Below are 20561 nucleotides of genomic sequence, written 5' to 3'. Positions count from 1 at the left end.
CCCCCAATATAGAGGATTGGGATCCCAATAGTTAAATACATGTTCTGCATGTGTACAAACAAAGTCAGAAGTTTAGAAAAAAGGCACGTCAGAAACTGTGACCTCCCTTGCCAATGTAGCTCCCATGAGTAGCATAAATAAAGTGCCTGAGAATCCATTTTAAAGAATTATTTAATCTCTTATAAGCCTGGAGTTAAGTATTCTGAAATTCAGTGCAAACTCATCTATATTCTTGTTGAGAATACATTTGTTTACACTAATATCAAACTTCTAGGGCCCCAGCGTCTATATAGTTTTGGGAAATTCTTTCATGCCAGAACCAGAGAAGTCTCAGGCTTCCTTTACAGCCACAATTCCTGGTCACCCTGACACTAAAAGTGTCAGGTTTTGAACGTGAACAGGGCTGGTCATTTTATCAGTATTTCAGGACTCAGCAGTTTCTTCTTTTTTCTTTTCTTTTTTTTTTTGAGACAGAGTTTCACTCTTGTTGCCCAGGTTGGAGTACAATGGTGTGATCTCAGCTCACTGCAACCTCCATCTCCTGGGTTCAGTTGATTCTCCTGCCTCAGCCTCCCAAGTAGCTGGGATTACAGGTGTTTGCCACCTCGCTCAGCTAAAGTTTGTATTTTTAGTACAGACAGGGTTTCACCATGTTAGCCAGGCTGGTCTCGAACTCCTGATCTCAGGCGATCCACCCTCCTTGGCTTCCCAAAGTGCTGGGATTACAGGCATGAGCTACCGCTCCTGGCCCTGGGACTCAGCTATTTCTGACCATAAATCCAAAATCTGAAAATTCTCGTTTCAAAGAACTAGATTTGTTTGTGTTCATGCCAGCAATTTTCTAAGCTGAAGACGCTTCGTTACTGTGCACTGAGATGACACGTAGGTCAACTTGACTGTTTTAATCAACTACAGGCTCATCTAATTTTCTGTGTCACAACAGGTTTTCAATGTAATACTCTTATCTCTGAAAACACTATTTTAAAAACAAAACAAAACAAGAATTGGTCATTGATTTTTAAAACACAAAGAAACTATCTTGTTAGGTATTTTTTGTAATTTAGGAAAAGTGGGCACTTGGGAAGAGCTCCCTGCAACACACGATGGCCTTGTGAGGGCTGCGATTCAGTCTGGGCTGTCAGCTCTGATCTCACAGTGCCCACAGCACTCGGCCACCACCACTTCCTCAAAAGGAGCATTTAACTCTTTCTCTTCCTCATGAATGCATCAGTGGCTAATGGGGGAGTGCACTCTGGGGCCCTTCATGGAGCCTCTGTGGGGAAATCTGATTCTCTCCAAGTTGCAGAGGGGTTTATGGAGGTCCAGGATCTGGCAAGCTGCCCCATATCACATGGCTTGCAAGTGGAATCCTGTCTGAGAGACACCAAATCCCATACTCTTTCCACTGTATTGCTTTTCTATGGAATGGAAGAAATTGAAGTACACCTTCCATCGTGTCCGCCATTGGCTCCAGTTTGATTTCTGAGTCTAGTCTACATTACACATAAACCCATCTACCTAATCCATATTATATGTAGAAATACATCCTTCACTGGCCTCATCTCCTTCATCCCCAGTGCCTCCCAGGTTAAATCACAATGAGCCTGGCTCTGCAACTGGCTCTTAGCTGTGGTCTCCGCAATTCCAACCTTGCCCTCTGCCCCGGTTAACATTCACCACCCAGCATCCAGCACGATTTCATAAACACATAAATCAATCCACCACTCCCTGCTCAGTGCTTTCTGGTGGCTTCCCAGGCCCTCAGAAAGAAACCCAGCTTTCTTAGTGTGCCCGTGATACCCTCTACTGAAGCACACACATGACCCCAGCCACTCATGCCTGCATCTGATACAATGGGCCATCTCATTCACCACGCTCCACATTCTTTGCAGTCCCAAATGCTCCAACCTCATTCACACCTGGGGACCAGTCTGTCCCTGCCTGGTGTCTTCTGGCTTACTTTCATGCCATCCGATTCTCAACCGAAATGTTCTCATGGAAGCAGAATGGTCTGGAAGCCAGGTCCTGTGATTTTGCATCACATCCTCTTGCCTTCTCTTCTTCACTGCACTGTGGCTCTCTGACATTGGCACTCTTTCCCTCGGTTCACTGTTTCCCACCAGGCACTGTCAATTAGAATGTTGGCTCCCTGCAAACAGGACTGTGTCTGCTCCGGGACTGAACTGTAGTTGGAAAAAACAGATGTAAAACTCATCTGCTGAATTTCCTGATGCTCCATCGGACTGTCCTCCCAGCACTGGACCAGCCTCCTCCTCTCTAGGTGGTCTCTTCTCCAGGTCAAATGTGCCTTGTGTGTGAGCTGTCCCCCATGCCATGTCCAGACTCTACCCCATGTGAGGGCCTCCTGAACTCTGCAGACTCCAGATCTGAGCTCAGCCCTGTAAGTGCCACATAATTGGACAATGTGACTCCAGGGAGAGCCTTGAACACATGGAAAGGAGCCCAAGGTTAGCAAGAGGAGCCCGGTTCTGCAGGAAGCCTCGGCGCAGTTCAGCTAAGATGACTGGGGTCCTTTCGCTGCCCCTCACCCTTCACTCTACCATTCCTGGGGCTGGGGCTCCTGGATGGTGGGAGCTCTCTCTGCCCCAGCTGCTCCAGCCAGATCTTCCTCTCCCGGCCTCATCCACACAACCTCCAAGCCTCCGTGAGTGGCCTTATTGGCAAAGATAAGACTCCAGGCTCAGAGGAAAGCACCTACTCTTGAGGCTGAGAACCAAAAGCAAGGGCTTCTCTCCAGGAATGCGCTCTTCAGAGGGAAGGTTCTGGCGAGGCAAGGAGTACCAAGCTCACCCTTAGCAAAGCGGCTCCTTAGAAGGTTTCTATAAACCTCTGGCAGGCCTCTTCCCACTTCTCAGGAGGTGAGCTAATTTCTTGGTTGAGTCAATGCAGTGGAAAGTCAAGATGGTTTGATATCCATCTGACTTGGAGTCAATGTAATTTGTCAATTCAGAAAACTCAGTCTACAACAGGATTTGTGACCTGGTGAATTTGACTTTTCTGCCTCAACAGCCATGTGTGGCAAGTGCCCCCTCCCTCTCGGTTTCTGAATTTTACTATCTAGGAACTAGAAAGGCCCGTAGGTCTCAGAATCCACCTTATACAGTAGAACCCATATGCGAGTCCCCCTGAAAAAGGCAGGATGGCACTGGGAGCCCAGTCTCCTGGGTCCTGGCCATGGTTCTGCCTCTACCCACAGGAAGTTCTGTTCTGGTCCTGAACATCTCTGCATCTGTGACCACAGCATAGTTATACCCTATGACTTCTGAGGCTACTTTCAGCTCTGGGATTTCATACTCAGGATTTATAGTTATGACTGGTTCCAGGCCCACATCCTCAACCAGATCTTTTTGATGGCCCTGTCTAAACAAGTGCTTGTCTCCTCCTCTGTGGCTGCACACTGCTTGCTTCCTTTACACCCTCACCTGCCCTACCATGACTCACCCACTCCGTGTTTGCACTCTCTGCCTCCTGTGCGGTTCTCCAGGCACCAAGATGCCAGGGAGCCAGTACTCTCCTTCAAGGCCACAGCCCCAGGACCCAGAGAGTGTGCCTGACACCAAGGAGGTGCTGGGCATTTGCTGAGTGACCTGATTATAGCCTCTACCTCTGAGGATGCGTTTGTGGGAAAGGGCAGTTCACCCCTCACCAGGCTGGGGATGCCGTGTGTGAGCCTAAAATATCCAGATTGAGCTCAAATCAGCCTCAGTCCAGTTTCGTCTCAGGTCTAACCATTGACTCTTCTAATCTTATTAGCAATTACTCAAATTTTTAAAAGAGCATAGAGTTTCTTTGGAATCCTGTTTTAAAATCCTTCCCTTTTAATTTGGAATATAGCAGCTTGGGAGAGCTGGAAGTCGAGAAACAAAGGGATTCATTCTCTGGCCAAGAAATGTTCCGAAGCAACAATGGTCATGTTTATACTAAAATAGCAAAAAAAGAATGCTTAAATTAAACCATTACTGATTTAAATTCACAAAATAAGATAATTGATATTGAATATTGAAATTAAAGACTCTGCATTTGTGTTCTTCTTAAGTCTACCTGGTGGAGAACATTAATATTTGAGTAACATTTGTCTTTAAAGAGTAGGTGGGTGATGAACCCTGAAAATAGCCTTCCTTCTGTATCAAATGTGACTTTAACAAAACAAGTTGGACTGCATTAGAATCTGCTTACATAAATGGGGTTTGTAATTTTTTCTTAATGATTTGAGATTCTATAGTAATATCATGGCCACATGTGGATTTCAAGAGATATAAACTTTACAAAAATCTAACATAAATTAAACTTCATTCTATATTTATTCAATACATATTCTTGTTTCAGGAGAAAGTATTTACTGGATGATACCTTTGTGAGAACTATTCTCAGTAGCAGATTGTTATAATGACATGGTTTCTTGCTTTAAGAAAAATAAATGGTATCATTAAAAAAAAAAAGCTCTCCCCATTGGTGGCCTGGGAAGGGAGCACATGGTGATGCTCAGCAGCTGTCTCAGCTGCAGCCCTCCTGGCAGGGTGGGGTGGAAGGCAGGCAGTTCTCTGCTCTGAGGCTGCAAATGTGGAGGCAGCAGAGCCCAGGGAAGTCAGGTGCCCTGGCCGCTGCCCCTGTACTCCAGCCACTGTCCTGGGGGCGGTGAATGCTGAGACAGGGTCCAGGTGGAAAGCTGGTATGGCTTGGATTTCCCCAGAGCATCCCTTGTCACCGTGTCATATTCTGCCAGGCAGCCTGCACCATCCAACAACATCTCAGAAATGGGGACAGTTTGGGGCAAGTGCACGTTTTTTGTGTGTATTTGGTGTGTTTGGTTTATTTAATTATTTTAAGCTAAGTCAAAGTCAAACTCTACTCTCCCATCCTCCTGAGCTGTCATTTATGGAAATCGCGATGTCCCCACAGGATCTGTGTGTGAAAAGATAAGGCCATATGAGAAGAACTTCGCCCATGGGCACCCCTCTGCCGGCTCAGCCGATGTAGGGCTCCGTGTCCACCCTGCCCTGTGGCACAGCCCTCCCTGGCACTAGGTGACCTTGGGATGTTGTCCTCCTGCTCTCCGGTCAGCCTTGCACTCTCCTTTCAACTCTGAGGCCAGTAAAGGAAGGGAGTCCACTTCAGTGGAAATGCTGAGGGCGTGGCCCCAGGGGCAGGTCAGGGCAGGTCAGCCGCATGTGCAGAGCTCCGAGTCTCCAGTGGGGCCGGGCAGTTGGCAGCTCCAGGCAATCCCCCGGGGAGCGCCCATCCTCTGTGGTCTAGAAGCACGTTTGCCTCACATGGCAAGCACTGCTGCCTTTGTTCTCCTACAACTCCTCCGAGGCTGAGCCCTTGGGAATGAACATGCACAATAACAGGTTGCAGAGGCCTGAGGATTGTTTCTGACAACAGCAGCTCTCTGTGACCATGGCTCCCAACTGCATCTTCCCCAGGCATAGGCCTGGGGAGGCAGTCAGCCCTCAAGTAAGAGGGCGACAAAAACAAAATGAGTCAAGCCACCCCACCCACCACTTTCCCCCTGAGGCAGGTGCATGTTCTCAGCCATTTGACAAGGTTCTGTAGAAGTTAGTCCCTTTATGCAAATCGGCCTCCCTGTCTGGTGTGTGTGTGTGTGTGTGTGTGTGTCTGTGTGTGTGTATACAATGGCATTGACCTGAAAGTAAAATCCAATAGGTAAGAAACATCCTATTCCAACCATGACAGACCCTTCCTCCAATGCACGTGGGTGGAGCATGGTTACCATCCCCAAGATTTCTGGTTCTCAGTCTCAAAATGTGGGCTTAGCAATCTATGGAGTAGCCTTTCCAAGCATCCCCTGTGAGCAAAGACAGAGTCTAAAACCAACATAAAAATGAGTGTCCATGTGGGTTGAGAGTTTTCATGATCCAGGACGGCGCATTAAAAAGACCTAGGGAGCTTCAGCAGTACTGAGGCCTGGCGCCACCACAGACCAATGAAAGCAGAATATCTGGGGAGGGGTCGGGCATCTTTATTCTTTGAACTCCTCAGCTGATTTTAACAGGCAGCCGGGATGGAAAATTCTGGGTCAGGCCTTACAGCGACTAGAGTCCATGGCTCCTCCAGCGAGCCTGATAGCAATTCTATCCACACAGGGAACCATCCTGTCCCCACACACTCTGTGTCATCCAGCCAGTGGTTCTTAGACTTTGATGTGTCCAAGTCACCTGGGAGGATCATAAGGACCACACACCCCCAGGTTCCTTGAAGTGGGTGGGACCTGGGCCTGGGGATTTCTCAGAGCTCCTGGGTGAGTCTGATGCCCATCCGAGTGTGATCACCAAGGGCCTTGTCCTTACAGAGAGTAGAAAGTGGCTGAGCAAGCACAGCAATTGATGGCAGGGCTCCTTGCCTGTGTCACAGTAATACCAGCCAGGGGCCAGCTGAGCCTCCTGCAGAGGTGAGCCAAAGTGAGCCCCCCACCCTCTTTGGCTCACCTCTGCAGGAGGCTCAGCTGGCTCCTGGCTGGTATTACTGTGACACAGGCAAGGAGCACTGCCATCAATTGCTTGCTTGCTCAGCCACCTTCTACTCTCTGTAAGGACAAGGCCCTTGGTGATCACACTCCTCCTCCCACACACACAAGAGATCCATTCTGGAGCTGTGCCTGTACAAAACCCAGTTTCCTCAGCCACTGTGGGCCGGGGTGGGCTTCTGCGCTCTCCACCTGTCATCCCAGGAGCGCTGTCCTGGGCTCCACCTGACTCAAGGAGAGGTCTGTGCCCTGTGCTCTGAAATGCTGGGTCTCTGGACACTCCATCCATGAAAAAAACAAAATAGGGTGAGTCTGTGTCCTCAAATGGGAAGGCCCCAACACATGCTGCTTCCTGGCCCCTTGAATTGGTACTCCCCACCAGAGCCACCACCCAGGCTCTGTGGTCCATGAGGAGAGAGGCTCACAATGGTACCTCCTCCCAGGAGAACAAGCTCCCAGGAGACCTCCCCTCAGACCCAGGGCTCTGAGCTGGGTAACGTCCAAGGAGAGGCACAAAAATGGCTGGTCAGGGACTGGAGTCTCTGCCTGGCCTACCTAAGGGCATCCTCAGCTGCAGGTCCCCTGACTCGATGAACAGAACAGGGAGGAATGCCGCTGAGCGTCCACCCCTACAGCCTACCTGTCTCAGTCCGGCCAGACAGCCCCTCCAGCGCCTGAGATGTAACTCTGCTTCCTTCTAGCCTGAAGCCATGGAGGAGGCCGGGCGGGGGCAGGTGTGGACAGGTCAACTCTGGCCAGACAGGGCCCTAAGGTGCCGCCTTGCCTAGGTGTCCGGCCCTGACTCTGGGACAAGGACCATGCTCCACACCAACCACACTTGCCAGCCTGCCCTGTCTGCTCTGAGCCACCCACCTCGGCCCACTGCCTCTTCCCTCTGTTGGACGTCTACCTCTGACGCCTCCCCCACAGCTCCATGTCAGCCATATGCTGTCTCTGTCTTCTCATTAGGACTTTAGGCACACTCCAGACAACATCTCTTTTTATGAGCTACCTAAAAAATTCCTCTCCAGCAACACCAAGCCACCAAGGGGTGGCCAGCAAGGCAGGACTCTCCAGGCCAGGCCAGCAGGGGTACCTGGGAGGGGGCTTGTGGCAGAAGGGCAGGGCGGGCCACTCCCTGGCTGCATTTAGGACTATTTTGCAGATAGGTAATGGGGAACCACCCATAAGGATAGAGTTTGAAATAAGAAGCAAGCTAAAGCCAGGGCTTTGGGGAATGGAGCTCAGATCCCCAAAACTTAGCAGGTAGAACAACGTTTTTGAATCTTACTGGGCATAAGACTCACCAGGAAGAGATAAAAATGCAGATTTCAAGGCAGCCGAGGAAGCTGCTCCCTCAGCAAGCCCTGCTAGGCCTGCGGTGTGTTCCCAGGAAAGATTATGGAAGACTTGATGAAGAGAAAAGCAGAATCCAGGGATGGGTGAGGTCGGACAGCCAAGGCCAGAGCACAGGCTGGAAACCAGAGAGGTCCTGAGGTCCGAGCTGGCGGGAAGTACAGGAGAGGCAGGAGGGCTGTGAGTGGGACATGGATCCTAAAGCCACAGATCTCTGGGCATGACTTCCTGCAATTCTGAAAGCCTCCAGCTTTTAGGTCAACCCTTGAGATGTGAGCAGGTCATATAGAACTTCGGGGCCTACGAAATCTTCCTCCTTAGAAATAGACTCTTAATTTATAGAGTTGAGAGTCCACCCAAGAGGAAAGAGCTGGATTTATTGCTAGCAAAATATGAAGGATGTAACATGATACCTCTTCAAGTCTCCTTATATATTTTCACGGGCCAGGCAGTAATTGCCTCCAGAGATGAGGCCCTGATGGATTAGGGGAGGGACCCTGCCCTCCCACCTGCCAGCTAGAAGGAAGGAGTCTGGGGCCAGGTACAGCTGTGGTAGAGATGCAGGACAGAACAGACTCACAAAAAGAAGTCATGGCGGGGTCCACCAAGCACAGGAACTGGCAAATAAGGAAGCCACAGAAACAGAGGGAAGGTGGCAAACAGGGAATAAGGGAGCCGAGAACTTGCTCGTTACAAAGGCAGGAACCCTACTCTGTTCCCAAAGGCCTGAAATCTCTCCAGAGGGAAGCCGTGTCCACATAAGGCTTCCTCTGGGTGAATCAGGCACGATGAGAGCCCAGGATGAGTCACTCTCGCTCCAGCCTGGCGCCTTCCCTTTGGGGGCCTTTCTGCAGACAGAAAACTGAAGCCAAATTAGGACACTCTAAGGATCTGAAGGCACCAAGACCTGCTGGCCTGTGACCAGAAGAATCCAGATTTTATGCCTGATTTGGGGTGATCCTTAAGTCATCCGACTCTCATTTTCCTCATGGTGAAGGGTGTTTATCAAAGCCCAGTGACTTGTGAAGACAACCAAACGGTGCCTATGCGATGTCAAAGCTGTGCTGGAAGAAGGGAAGTGTATTCTCCCAACTAGTGGTTCAGCAGAAAGAGGCATGACCCCCACAAGCACTTCGAAAACTTTCATCCACCAAATAATCACAAAAGTCATGCAAATGAACACTGTGGGAGGTGCCTCAAAGGAGAGAACACGCCCCTGCCCCTGCCCCTGCCCCTGCCCTGGCCCCAGCCCCTGGGGACGCCGGCAAAGCTTCTGTGAGGAGTTCACCTTTGGTCTGAGGTCTGGAGGATAAGCACACGCCAACAGGCCAAAGAAGGGGTGGACAGCCAGGGGGACAAACAGCACTATGGAGACATCTAGAGCAGGGGTTCATGGTGAGCTCAGCCTCATGAGAGGTTGCAGCCAGACTGGGGAGGGCTGTGGACCAGGTAAAGTTCTAGTCATTGTTCCGGAAAAAAATGAAAAAAAAAAAAGGCGAGTGAAGCATGTAGAGCCCTTGAAGGATTTTAGGCAGGACAGCGGCACAGTGAAGCTTTGAAAAAGGCCACGCCAGCCAGATGCAGTGCAGGGATAGGCTTGCAACTTACAGGACCAGCACAGAGAGGCATCCTGACCATTTCCACCATGCAGTCTCGAGAGAGCTGCTGCAGCTCCAACTGAGATGCTGGCTGTGGATAAAGGTGAATGTGTCTGAGACCACTGACAGGCAGAATCAGCAGGGACAGATTGCATTTGGGGTAGATGAGAGTTTGCTGTCTCCAAGGCAATATCCTAATAGGAGGAGCACGGGAACAAGGTGTGACTTAGAGCTCCAGATTCAGGTTCTGTTTTTATTATGTCAAGACCCAGGTGCCATCTCCATGGGAGCTTCAGGAAGGTGGTTGGCTGTGTGTTTCTGGAGTTGTGAAGAAAGTTCTAGAAGGAGATTTCTATGTCAGCTGCACACAGGAGCTCACGAAGCCAAGCTCCTGAATGAGGTGGCCAGAGGAGAGTTCCGCATGAGAAAGAGTGACAGCTAGGACCGAGCCACAATTGCCCCCCATAGACAATAGCCATGTGCAGTGCGCAGGGGAACCAGGAGACAATGGGGCCTGGAGGCCAAGATTGTGTGTCAGGAGGAAGAAACTGTTAGCAATGACAAAAGCTGCTGAGACCCTGGAAAAGAGAGACAACAAGAGAACTCCAAGGGCTGCACTGAGATCATCCCGAAAATGCTGAAAAGTCAATAGGCGACAGACTGTAGGGACATTGGGTTGCATGTGAAAACAATTGGGGTGAGTGAGGAAATGTTAATATGTGAGAAGTAGGATTGGAGCTGTGCTCAGGGAAGATCATGGTGGCTTGAAAGGAGAGAAACAAAGCTAGGAATTCCATTCTCTGTGTTTATACTGCCATCTTGTAAGAAATAAGGCAGTGTAGGATAAGGCTGGAGCAGTCCAGGAATTGACAGGAATGATCAAATCATGGCCACTGAGCTCGCGGGAACTGAATTAAGGGGTGACTCCACAGATACGGAAAGGAGAGCAGCTGAACTTAGTGGCTGAATGGGCCACTTCAGGGTGAAGGCACAGACAACTACGAGACTGGCAGGAAGAAGAAGCAGGATCCATGTCCCTGTCATAGCTGGATGGCCAGGGATTCTGTGCTGAGCTGTTGTCAAGGGCAGCTGTTTCAGGTTCCAGTAGAATGTCACAATGTGGAGACACCTGTCAGTCACTGTTACCTGCAGACCTGTGCTCAGGACACAGGGCAAGTGGGTGTGGCGCCAGCAGGGACTGCAGAGTTCACTCAGAGGACATGTGCAGAATGCACAGAGGGGCTGTGGAAACACAGAGCCCAGGAGGAAATGACATGGACAGCAGGAGTGACCAGGAGAGACGGAGAAAAGGATGGACGAGGAAAGGAGCCCCTGCAGAGAAGGGTGGAGAGACTGCTCCCACCGTGGGTTTGGGGGGAGATGCAGGGCAAGGTTCCTGCAGTCCCCTGGGTTTGGAGGGCACAGTTTCCACTCGTGTGTAGGAGTAGGAGCCAAATGGAAAGGGATGGAGACAGAGGAGGAGGGCAGAGGGGAAGCAGCTCAGGACCACACTATGTGAGGATGGAAAGAGGGCTGGGAGCAAGAACAGCTCCAGGGCTCAGTGCAGGCTGTCAAGGGAATTCTTCAGTTATCTGTTTCGGCTGCTACTCTTTATGTGTGTGAATATGTGTGTGTGTGTTTTCCGAGCTTTATTGAAGTGTAACTAACAAATAAAAATTGAGTATTTAAAGTGTACAAGGTCATGTTTTGATATATGCAATGTGAAATTACCAGGAACAAGCTAATCACCATATCCATCACCACATTTTTATAAGAATACTTGTAATCTATTCTATTAGCAAATTTCAAGGATATAATGCCATGCATTATTAGGTCTTCATAATTTAGCTAATAACTAAAAGTTTCCTATCGTGTTTTTCAGTAAGGGAGATGGGTATAGAGAAGTCAAAATGGCCAATGAACGTGGAAAAAAGAACAAGATTAATGGCAGTAATTACCCAACATGCTAATTAAGAACTGAAACATTGTCCATCCGTCAAAGTAGCAAATGCAAACAGTTTCTGCAGACACATCATTTGGGTTAAAGACAGGATTGCATATCATAGGATGGCATTTTTCCCTGGCTCTGTCACTGCTGCCATGGTGGCTCTCCTGGCCCCTGCTGTGGGCACACCCAGACACAACCCCCAGCCTCCTCGCTTCCCTGTGGTGTGGGTCGCTTCCTCTAGAGCTGCAATTACATTTGAGCCAGAGTCAGACACAGAGGCCTCCAAGCCCTGAAGATGCTGCAGGGTGTGCAAGGCTGCAGGAAGCTGCCTCAGGACCTGCTTGTGCAGGCGGGAAGGCAAGCTCAATGGCAACTCCATGATGCCTTAGAGATGGCCTCTAATGTCACAAAGGGAAGAGAGACCAAAAGAGCCGTATCTGAGGTCCAGAAACAGAGCCAAGTGGGCACTGTAACTCAGGATGGGTCAAGGGACCTGGCCACTCACACACAGCTGGCAGGTGGCAGAGCCGGGATTTCATCCAGGCTGCCAAAACCCAAACACAGACCCTGCCTGCAGCATGCTCTGCCTCTCTAAGTCCACCCTGCCTATGACCAGGAAGGCCGGGTGTCCTCCCACCCAAGGCAGGCAGTGGTGGGAGGAAGTCAGCAGAGAGACCAGGTGAGGGCCCCCAGCACAGCCACAGCACAGCCCTGCCCATGTGAGCCCATCAGACATCAACACATACCACGCGTCACGTTGTGCACAGCCAGTCCCTGAGCAAGGGCACAGCAGGGCACCTGGTCGCAGAGCAGTGTGGACAGGCAAGGGCACACTGGCCCTGATGGGGAGAGCAGATGGCTGAGGAGCATGCTGGGGCAAGGGTTGCCACCAGCCAGCTTGGGCCAGGGAAACTATTCAAGCTATTTTTTTTTTTTCAGCAAAAACAATGACAATTTTCTGTCCATTGTCATTTCCTAAGAACACTTACAGGACAAAGTCTGAGCTGCAGTAAACAGCCTGGGAGCCAAAGTCCTCTGGCTCCAGTGAGCACGTTAGGCATGATTCATCTGGTGAACATTCTCTTTCTAAAGAGGGAAGGCCAGTTTAAACAACGGTTTGCACAAAGCTCTCTTCCTGTGGCAAACAAAAGCCTGGGCTGGGCCAGCCATCAGTCCAGGCTCGGGAGAGCTCCCTAACCAAGTCCACATGTGGCTCCCATGAGACCCTCCCAGATGGGACTTGGGGAAGATCTGATGATGGTGATGATGATGATATGGTGTTCTTCCAGAAATGCCTAAAATGTGCCAGCAGAGTCTTCCCTGGGAAGCAATATTGTCGTGGCAAAGCAATGGGATCAGGAGTCCTTTCAGTCTCTATCAGAATAGGGAGGAGAAGGCAACTTTGGAAATAAATGAAGTACCGTAGGCCCCAAAGAGAGCCAACATGCAAATCATGGCCTAAAGACGACCCTGGAGGGAATGGAGCTCAGGACCACTGACGGGACACAGAGAGGAGGCAGCAGAGGGATGGGCAGCACCGTGATCCCAGCATCCAGGGCAGTGATGCCAAGCAGCAATGGCCCTCTTGTGCTCGGCGATTACATGAAGGCCCAGATCAGTGCCAAGCGGGTGGTCTACTGGGCAGGTGGGGTCTGAAGGAGACATTATTTCCTGCCCGATCTTGTTAGCCAGGCTCACATATCAGACCAACCCCCATCCCACCTTAAATTGCAATCCACATCCTTCTCAGGAAATAAGAAACCCCTCAGTCTGCACAATGCTTTCTTTGCTATGATTTGTATCACCCATGTCTTGCTGTATGATTTGGGGATTATGTCCATTGTTCGTTGGCTACACCCCCACCTCTCAGTTGGAATACGCATCAGCTCTAGGAGGGCAGAGAACCTTTTTCTTGCTCCCTGATCTCCCCCTAGCACCTCGAGCAGTGCCTGGCACACAGCAGGTGTCCACAGCACTTGTCGAATGTAGAAGTGAATGAACAGCAAGATAGAGTCACCCAGCTGGCTTGGACCTGGACTGGCCCAGCTGGTGGTCTATACCATGATTTGCTGGATAATCCATGCAGCTTTCCCTGCACAGACACAGATGCAGTCCCTCTGTCCAAACATGATGCTCCCTCTGTCATTGATGGGAACCAGATGGAGTCGTGCCTGTAACATGACTGAGCACTGATTTCAGTAAAGTAAATGAATTACCAAAATGTAGTCATTATAATCTATCTTCATCTTAGTGACACACTTGGCTGGCTGCTATAAACCAGGACATGAAGAGTGAATGTGAATTTACAGACCTCTCAGCTCTGCCCACAGGATCCAAATCTGGCAGAATTGTCATCTCTATTGAACTGTTACAACTGAATGATGAGCTCTCCTACCCCCAGATTTACCCTTAATATGTGGTAACCCAACTATAGGAGCCATCTGATAATTATCCTAGTACATCAGATTTGGAAAGACCTTTAGGTCTAAACAAATTCCATCTGCTTGAAACCAATGCCACTAAATCACAACTACCACTCTTCCAAGACTGGGCCAAAGTCCAGCTCACACAACTCACCCCACTCAAACAACAGTCCCACACACAAAATGGAGTATCCGCTCCTAAAGCTGAGTCAGCCCTGAAAGGTCTGAGGGGTTGAGCAAGCTAGCTCAGGCATGACAAGTGACTTTCAGAACTATTACTCAAACTGAAGAGTGTCTGACTCCAACCCAGCACTCCCAACCATTATGCTCACCACCGACTCTGAATTCTGGAGAAAATTGTCAATAGAGATGTAGAGGATTGGTGACTCCTAGGTCCATGACGCCTGAACTCACCAGTCTTAACAACATTAAAAGCAAGAAGGCCAGATATTGTTGCTTCCTGATGTGATGAAGGTACAACAGGAAATGCACAGCATTCATATAAAGTGGCTTTGCCAAAAAAAAAAAAAAATGTGAGTTTAATCAAGCATTGGATATAACCACCTGAAGGAAGCATGGAAGATAAATCTTCAACAAGAGGTCATTTAGCTAAATCCAGAGCATAATCCACTCTACAGAAAAATGACCCATGACCAAGTTTTTTCAACAAATAAATGCATTTTTAAAAGAGAGGGAGAAGTATTACAGATTAAAAGAGTCCTAAAAGACACCTCACCCAACCACAGTGCGTGGACCTTGTCTGCATCCTGAATCCAGCAAAGCACCTGCAAAAGGACAATGATTTTTATATTTAGCTGAGATTCATTTATTATGACTGCAGTATACTATTCCATTCTATACCTTTTTCCGCTTTTTATTTTTATAGATTTAGGGTGTACAAGTGCAGTTTTGTTACATGGATAGATTTCATAGTCGTGAGGCCTGGGCTTTTGGTGTAATCATCACTTGATTAGTATACAATGTACCTGTTAGGTAATTTCTCATCCCCCATTGCCCTCCCAACCTCCCCCCTTTCTAAGTCTCCAGCGTCTGTTATTCCACACTCTATGTCCATGTGTACACATTGTTTAGCTCCCACTTGTAAATGAGAACACACAGTATTTGACTTTCTGTTTCTGGGTTGTTTCATTTGAGATAATGGCCTCTAGTTCTAGACATGTTTCTGCCAAAGAAATGATTTCATTCTTTTTTATAGCTGAGTAGTATTCCAGGGTGTGTGTGTGTGTGTGTGTGTGTGTGTGTGTATTATACACATTATATATATAATATACACACACACCATTTTTTATGTTGTAAAATATATCCATATTTTATGGTGTGTATATATATATATATATATATATATATATATATATATATATCTCAATACCAATACAGTATGTGTGTATATATATACCATATTGGTATTGAGATATATATATAGATACAGATATAGATATAGATATAGATATAGATATACACTTCTAGAATTTGCTTCAAAATACTCCAGGAAAAATAAAACACAGAGTAAAGGGGTAGATGAAGTAAGAATAGCTAAGTGCTAAGCGCTGATCATTATTGAAGCTAGGTTATGAACAAGTGAGGTTTCATTAGGCTATTTGTTCTACTTCTACATATGCTTAAGATTTTCCATGACAAAGTTAAATTTAAAAAGAAGTGAAGACACCCGGGAATAGAATCTTAAACCCCAAAACAACACTATACTTTATATGGAAATGGTCACACTCTCCCTTTGAAAAGCTTTCTCATCACGGGAGACAAAGTTACCAACTTAGAGAAACTGAAGGGTCTCAGTAAGAGACTCCCCAGGAATATACCACAGAAAGCAAAAGGATAATAGCTAAGAGATAAAACCATGGAAAATTTAAGAAAAGATGTACATTTTAAAATATTAGTGAAGCATTTAAATATGCATAATGAACTGGGAAAATATAAAGTACGTGTCAAAAAAATCTTAACATCATTACATTTAAAATCTCATAAGCCTATAAGAAAAATTAGACTATTCCCTCTGAAAGGGCAAAAGATATGAGCAGACAGTTCGTGGAAGGAAAGGAAAGGTATAAAGACAGTAAATATGTATAAGGGAACAAACAAGAGGACAGGTTCACTTGTAATAAAATCAGCACATAATTAAAAAGCACATCAAGGTCTACACATTATTGACAAGATGAACTCATTGGAGAACATCGCATAGTCTGGCCATGGCTGAGGGGAAACTGTTCTTCCACCACACTGCTGGTTCACACTCCCTATTTATAGGTAGCAAAAGCTCATTAATGCCCTTTGTTTCAGCAGTTCTTCTTGCAACTATTTATTCATGAGAAGTAAAAATAAGCAAAGGTTTGTCTTACCTACAACAGTAAGTACAGGCAGTTTCCTTTGGCGCTGTGTAAAAATTCGTGCGCAATTCAAGATGATGAGCCCTTGGCTTGAAGTCAGAGGCCTGAATCCTGGTGCTGGCCTACTTTTAGGACTTGGTTTCTTCTTATCCTATGGGCTAAAAGTTAGCACTTAAGTCTACAGCTACTGAAAAACTGAAATAGATCTAAAAGACAAAGTGTTTATTTTTGCTAACATATATAAGACAACTATTAAAAACCTGCTTATTCAGTAGATAACATTTTGTGCATAAGACTAAAATAATAAAAATAATGATCTTCTTCAGTCTTGAGTCTTGAATCTCAGAATCTTCATCTGTATAGTGAACACACTCGGATAGTTTTAGAAAACACATCCATTGGCCAATACGCTGAGTTCTAGTCCAAAATGAAAAGCATATCCTTGTGTGATCCAAGTCATAAAGGTAGAGCCAGTTTCCCTAAGATGTATTCTTGGAATTTTCCAGAAGATTAATTTTTCTCAAGCCTTAGATTGCTATAGGATTGACCTCGTGGGCTAACATCCATAAGAGGACATTACCAGTTGAGAACCCATGGACTTAGAGGTGAAACTGCCTGCAGCTTGCTTCTATTTGAATTTCCCCTGAGGTGAACAAATCTGTGCCAGAAGGAGTTGCCCAAGTCTCCATTCTAGAGCAACAGGGCTGTTTTGAGTGCAGTTATGAAGGAGGAAAAGCAGTTCCATGCCTCCATGGAAACCCAGCCTGAAGATCTCAAGATCCTGGTCCCTGGAGAAGCAGATCCATGGCACCGAACCCCAACTGTACAGCCCGTCTAAAGGTCAATGGCATCTGTGTGAGAGATATTAAGGAGGAGCAATGGTAGACAAAATCAGAGCGTCTATGAGCTGACTCCAGGGGCGAATTTGAAGAAAAGCTTTGGCGTTATCCAGATTAAAATTGAAGTTAAATGCTGCAGCGTTTCCAGAAACATGAGGCACTGGTTTGTCCGCAGGACAGGAAATACTGATGTTGACTTTCATGATGGGAACAATGACTTCTGCCCACTCTCCACCCTCCTTTCTTACACTTAGAAAATCTGGCATTAAAATGAAAGGCAAACCAAAGAAGAAATGGAAGGTGACAACCAGAGAAAAGACCATGTCAGCAAAATCCTGGCTCCAAGTCCTGAGCCCTGGTACTGAGGATGCATTCACAGGTTGACGCAGAGGGTGGTATTAGGATCTAGGAACAGATCAGGAAATATTTGAGTAAAGGAAGCTGCTGACCAGGAGAGCCAGGCTGCACTTGGAATCACTGGGGAAGGAGAATCTTGGTTACATTTGCTTACCAGGATTACCCTCCTATGGGTTAATCAATCCTAATAGGATGCTGAAGAGTTTTTTTAATTTCAATTCAGAGGCCCATTTTAAAAAATATGCTCACTGTTGGTTAAGGCACACAGCTGATTTTGTTAATATATATGAGGATCCATGTCTAAAGAACTCAAAGTTATTATTAAACTCATAACTACTAAATTAACAAGCACATATATAACATAAACATTCTCAAATACAGGACTGTGTCATGTTTAAAACTCTACTTGTTCGCCGAGCACCATTTTATGCAAAACTATCTAAGAAAACAGCTGCCAATTAATATTGGAATAAGATAAAGTCAACCTATGCCAATGAATGGAGCAATATTGGAACCTATTTTCCAGAACTAACTTGATGATCATTCAACAAAAGATTCTGGCAGGAAAAAATATATACATACATACACACACATATACAGGTTCTTTTCAGAAAATGTCTCAAAAATGTGGTCCTCATCACGTGAACGCAGTGTTCGTGTGTGTGCTGCCTGATTTGACTCCCAACTTTCTGCCGTTGCATTGGTGTTTGGGGGGTTTTGTTCTCATAGTACAGAAAAGCTTTTAATCATTAAATGTGTGCGAAATAAAATGCAAACTGCACAACTCAATTACTTTCCTTCAAACTGATGGCCATGTTTCTCAGTGTCTGTCAGTTGTTTTAACAAAAACTTTTCTCATCTGCAAAGAATTGAAATTACCCTTTCAACATTTGTTTTCCAAAATCCCTGCTCTGTTTTCTCTTTGAAATTCAAAGTTACTAATATACCATACTGCAAATATAAGTGCCTTTCTCCAGAAAGCTCTAGTGGCCAAGTAGAAATGTTTCCCTTCGGATCAAGGAAATGGTATTTTGTGATTAAATTAGTTTGAGCAACACAGTTCTGGGTGTTTTATATCACAGAGCTGTGATTTTCTAGCAGATGGCTTCAACGTTTTTATACTGAGGCAAGTTTTAGTTTTCCAACCTCAGTTAAAATCTTTAAAATGTTTGCTTTAGAAGGAATTACTACACAATGAGAAAAGAACCATATGCAATACCTTATCATTTAGGAAAACTATTCCATTTTGAAACTGGATTTCATTAAGGCCTGTTTTGTGTAAGCAGGCTGCAGGTTCAGTTGCTACACACATTGTTAGGGCCCTGCAAATGTCTGTTTTTCGTTACCCTCCCCACACAACCCAGCCCTCTGAACCCCGGCGCCTGCATCTGTGCGCTTACATGCTGTGATTCATTACAATAACAGGAATTTGCTGCTGTTATGATTGAGATAAATCAGCTTTGTGGTCTAGGCAGCCATTCTGATAACCATGGCTCCACCTCAAATTTGCTGCCTGGTCTTAAGCCATCTGCAGTACAGTCTGGTCAACGAAGCAGACACCCAGATACTATATTTTCTTAGGAATTAAAATAAAATAGATACTACGGACCAGGAATTTAACTAACACCTTTCCCTACATTAACTAATTTAATCCTTACAACATCCTTAAGGGTTAACTCCTTCTCTTATCTGCCTTAGATATAATAAGGGATTGCTTGCCCACAGCACCCCAGTTGGTGTGCAGCTCAGCTTGATCCCTGGGTCCTAGCTCTGAACAGCTGTTATGACATGCTGTCACCTTGCCATCTTGGCTCCAGGCTGAGAACTGGAGTCCCCCACTGTTCATTTCTGTAGTGGGTTCTGAAGGAAAGGAGAACCAGACTTGGTCTTCCACACTCTCCGCAACCCAATCACCTGTCTGCACCTTGGGCTGGGTCCATCACTGGCCATGGCATAGACTGGTCTCTTGGCAAAGCTGAGAGGAGGTTAGCCAACCTGGAGTTTTCTACCTTGTCACCTCCCACTAGTAGTGGTAACTGTGACTTCTCTCTCTCTTCTTTCTTACATCCTATTTTCTTATTCTTTTTCATTTTTTTTTTTTTTTTTTTTTTTTTGAGACATGGTCTTGCTTTGCCACATAGGCTAGAGTGCAGTGGCATGATCACAGCGCACTGCAGCCTCCACCTCCTGGGCTCAAACAATCCTCCTGACTCAGCCTCTTGAGTAGCTGGGACTACAGGGGCATGCCACCACTCCAGCTAATTTTTTTTGGAGATATGGGGTCTATGTTGCCAAGGCTGCTCTCAAACTCCTGGACTCAAACAATCCTCCCACCTCGACCTCCCAAATGTTGGGATTACAAGCATGAGCCACCACACCTTGCCTCTTCTACCTAGTTTTATATTTGCCTCCACAGCAGAGAATTTTAATATGTTCCTTTGTGTAGTACAACTGAAAAATTTACTGTTTATCTAAAACTCAAATTTAACTGGGCATCTTGTATTTTATTTGCTCACTCTGGTCACCCTAACTAGGTGATCGCCAATGCAGAATACACTGGACTCCTTAAACAGCAGGACAAGGTCACAAAGGTGGAGGGCCTGGTCCCTGCTGCTCCCCCACTTCTCCTAGTGCCCTTTCCCTTCCCACATGGAGTCCACCTGTCACTCCTGCTCACCTGACCTAAAACTGTGGCCATCCCCTTGCCGCCAGACAGTCTCGCTCAGATGTCCCTGCTACATGAGCCCTTCCCTGCCAGCCCTGTCTTGAACACCCTAAATTTTCATTTATTTCATGTTTATATATTTCATCCCACCCAATTAAACAGCAGGGATCTGGCCCAGGGCACTGGGGCAGCCCCATCTAGCACATGGTAGGCTTCCTATTAGCAACTGTGAATGGATGAATCCTCCAGGAAGCCTGAGCATTCCTTGATACACTAACAAAGCTTCTGACACATGGTGCCTAATGAGGGATGTTCCAGTGGTCCGACCAGCCATCTTCAGGTGTGAAGTGCCTCCAGCCATGCCAAGAACTCCTTGGACAGCACGCTGACACTGCACATTACTCTTTCTCTCAACTCCAGGGCCAACTGGCAGCTTCTCTGTCACTTACCACAGTAGCCTTGCAGTTCCTTGCATGTCTGTGTTATCTGCCAGGCCAGACTGAGTTC

General features: G+C 46.9%; 1 long non-coding RNA gene across 2 annotated transcripts in view; it reads right to left on the bottom strand.

Annotated features, from left to right (window-relative positions):
* Positions 1-2078: 2078 nt before the first annotated feature.
* Positions 2079-20561, bottom strand: part of LOC129480264 (uncharacterized) — an 87076-nt gene continuing 68593 nt past the window's right edge. The window contains exons 1-3 of one of the 2 annotated variants that reach the window (XR_008656961.2): positions 16206-16492; positions 14567-14615; positions 2079-2183 (exon numbers count right to left, since the gene is read on the bottom strand). This is a non-coding gene — a long non-coding RNA (uncharacterized lncRNA). Of the gene's footprint in view, positions 2184-14566; positions 14616-16205; positions 16493-20561 lie in introns of those variants that run through there. The other variant, XR_010120406.1, reaches the window with a different exon arrangement.

The sequence above is a fragment of the Symphalangus syndactylus genome, chromosome 4 (genome assembly GCF_028878055.3).
Source record: "Symphalangus syndactylus isolate Jambi chromosome 4, NHGRI_mSymSyn1-v2.1_pri, whole genome shotgun sequence".
In the NCBI taxonomy this organism is placed as follows: Eukaryota; Metazoa; Chordata; class Mammalia; order Primates; family Hylobatidae; genus Symphalangus; species Symphalangus syndactylus.
The sequence above is the reverse complement of the archived record's forward strand: the minus strand, read 5'-3'. Positions and strand labels throughout refer to the sequence as shown.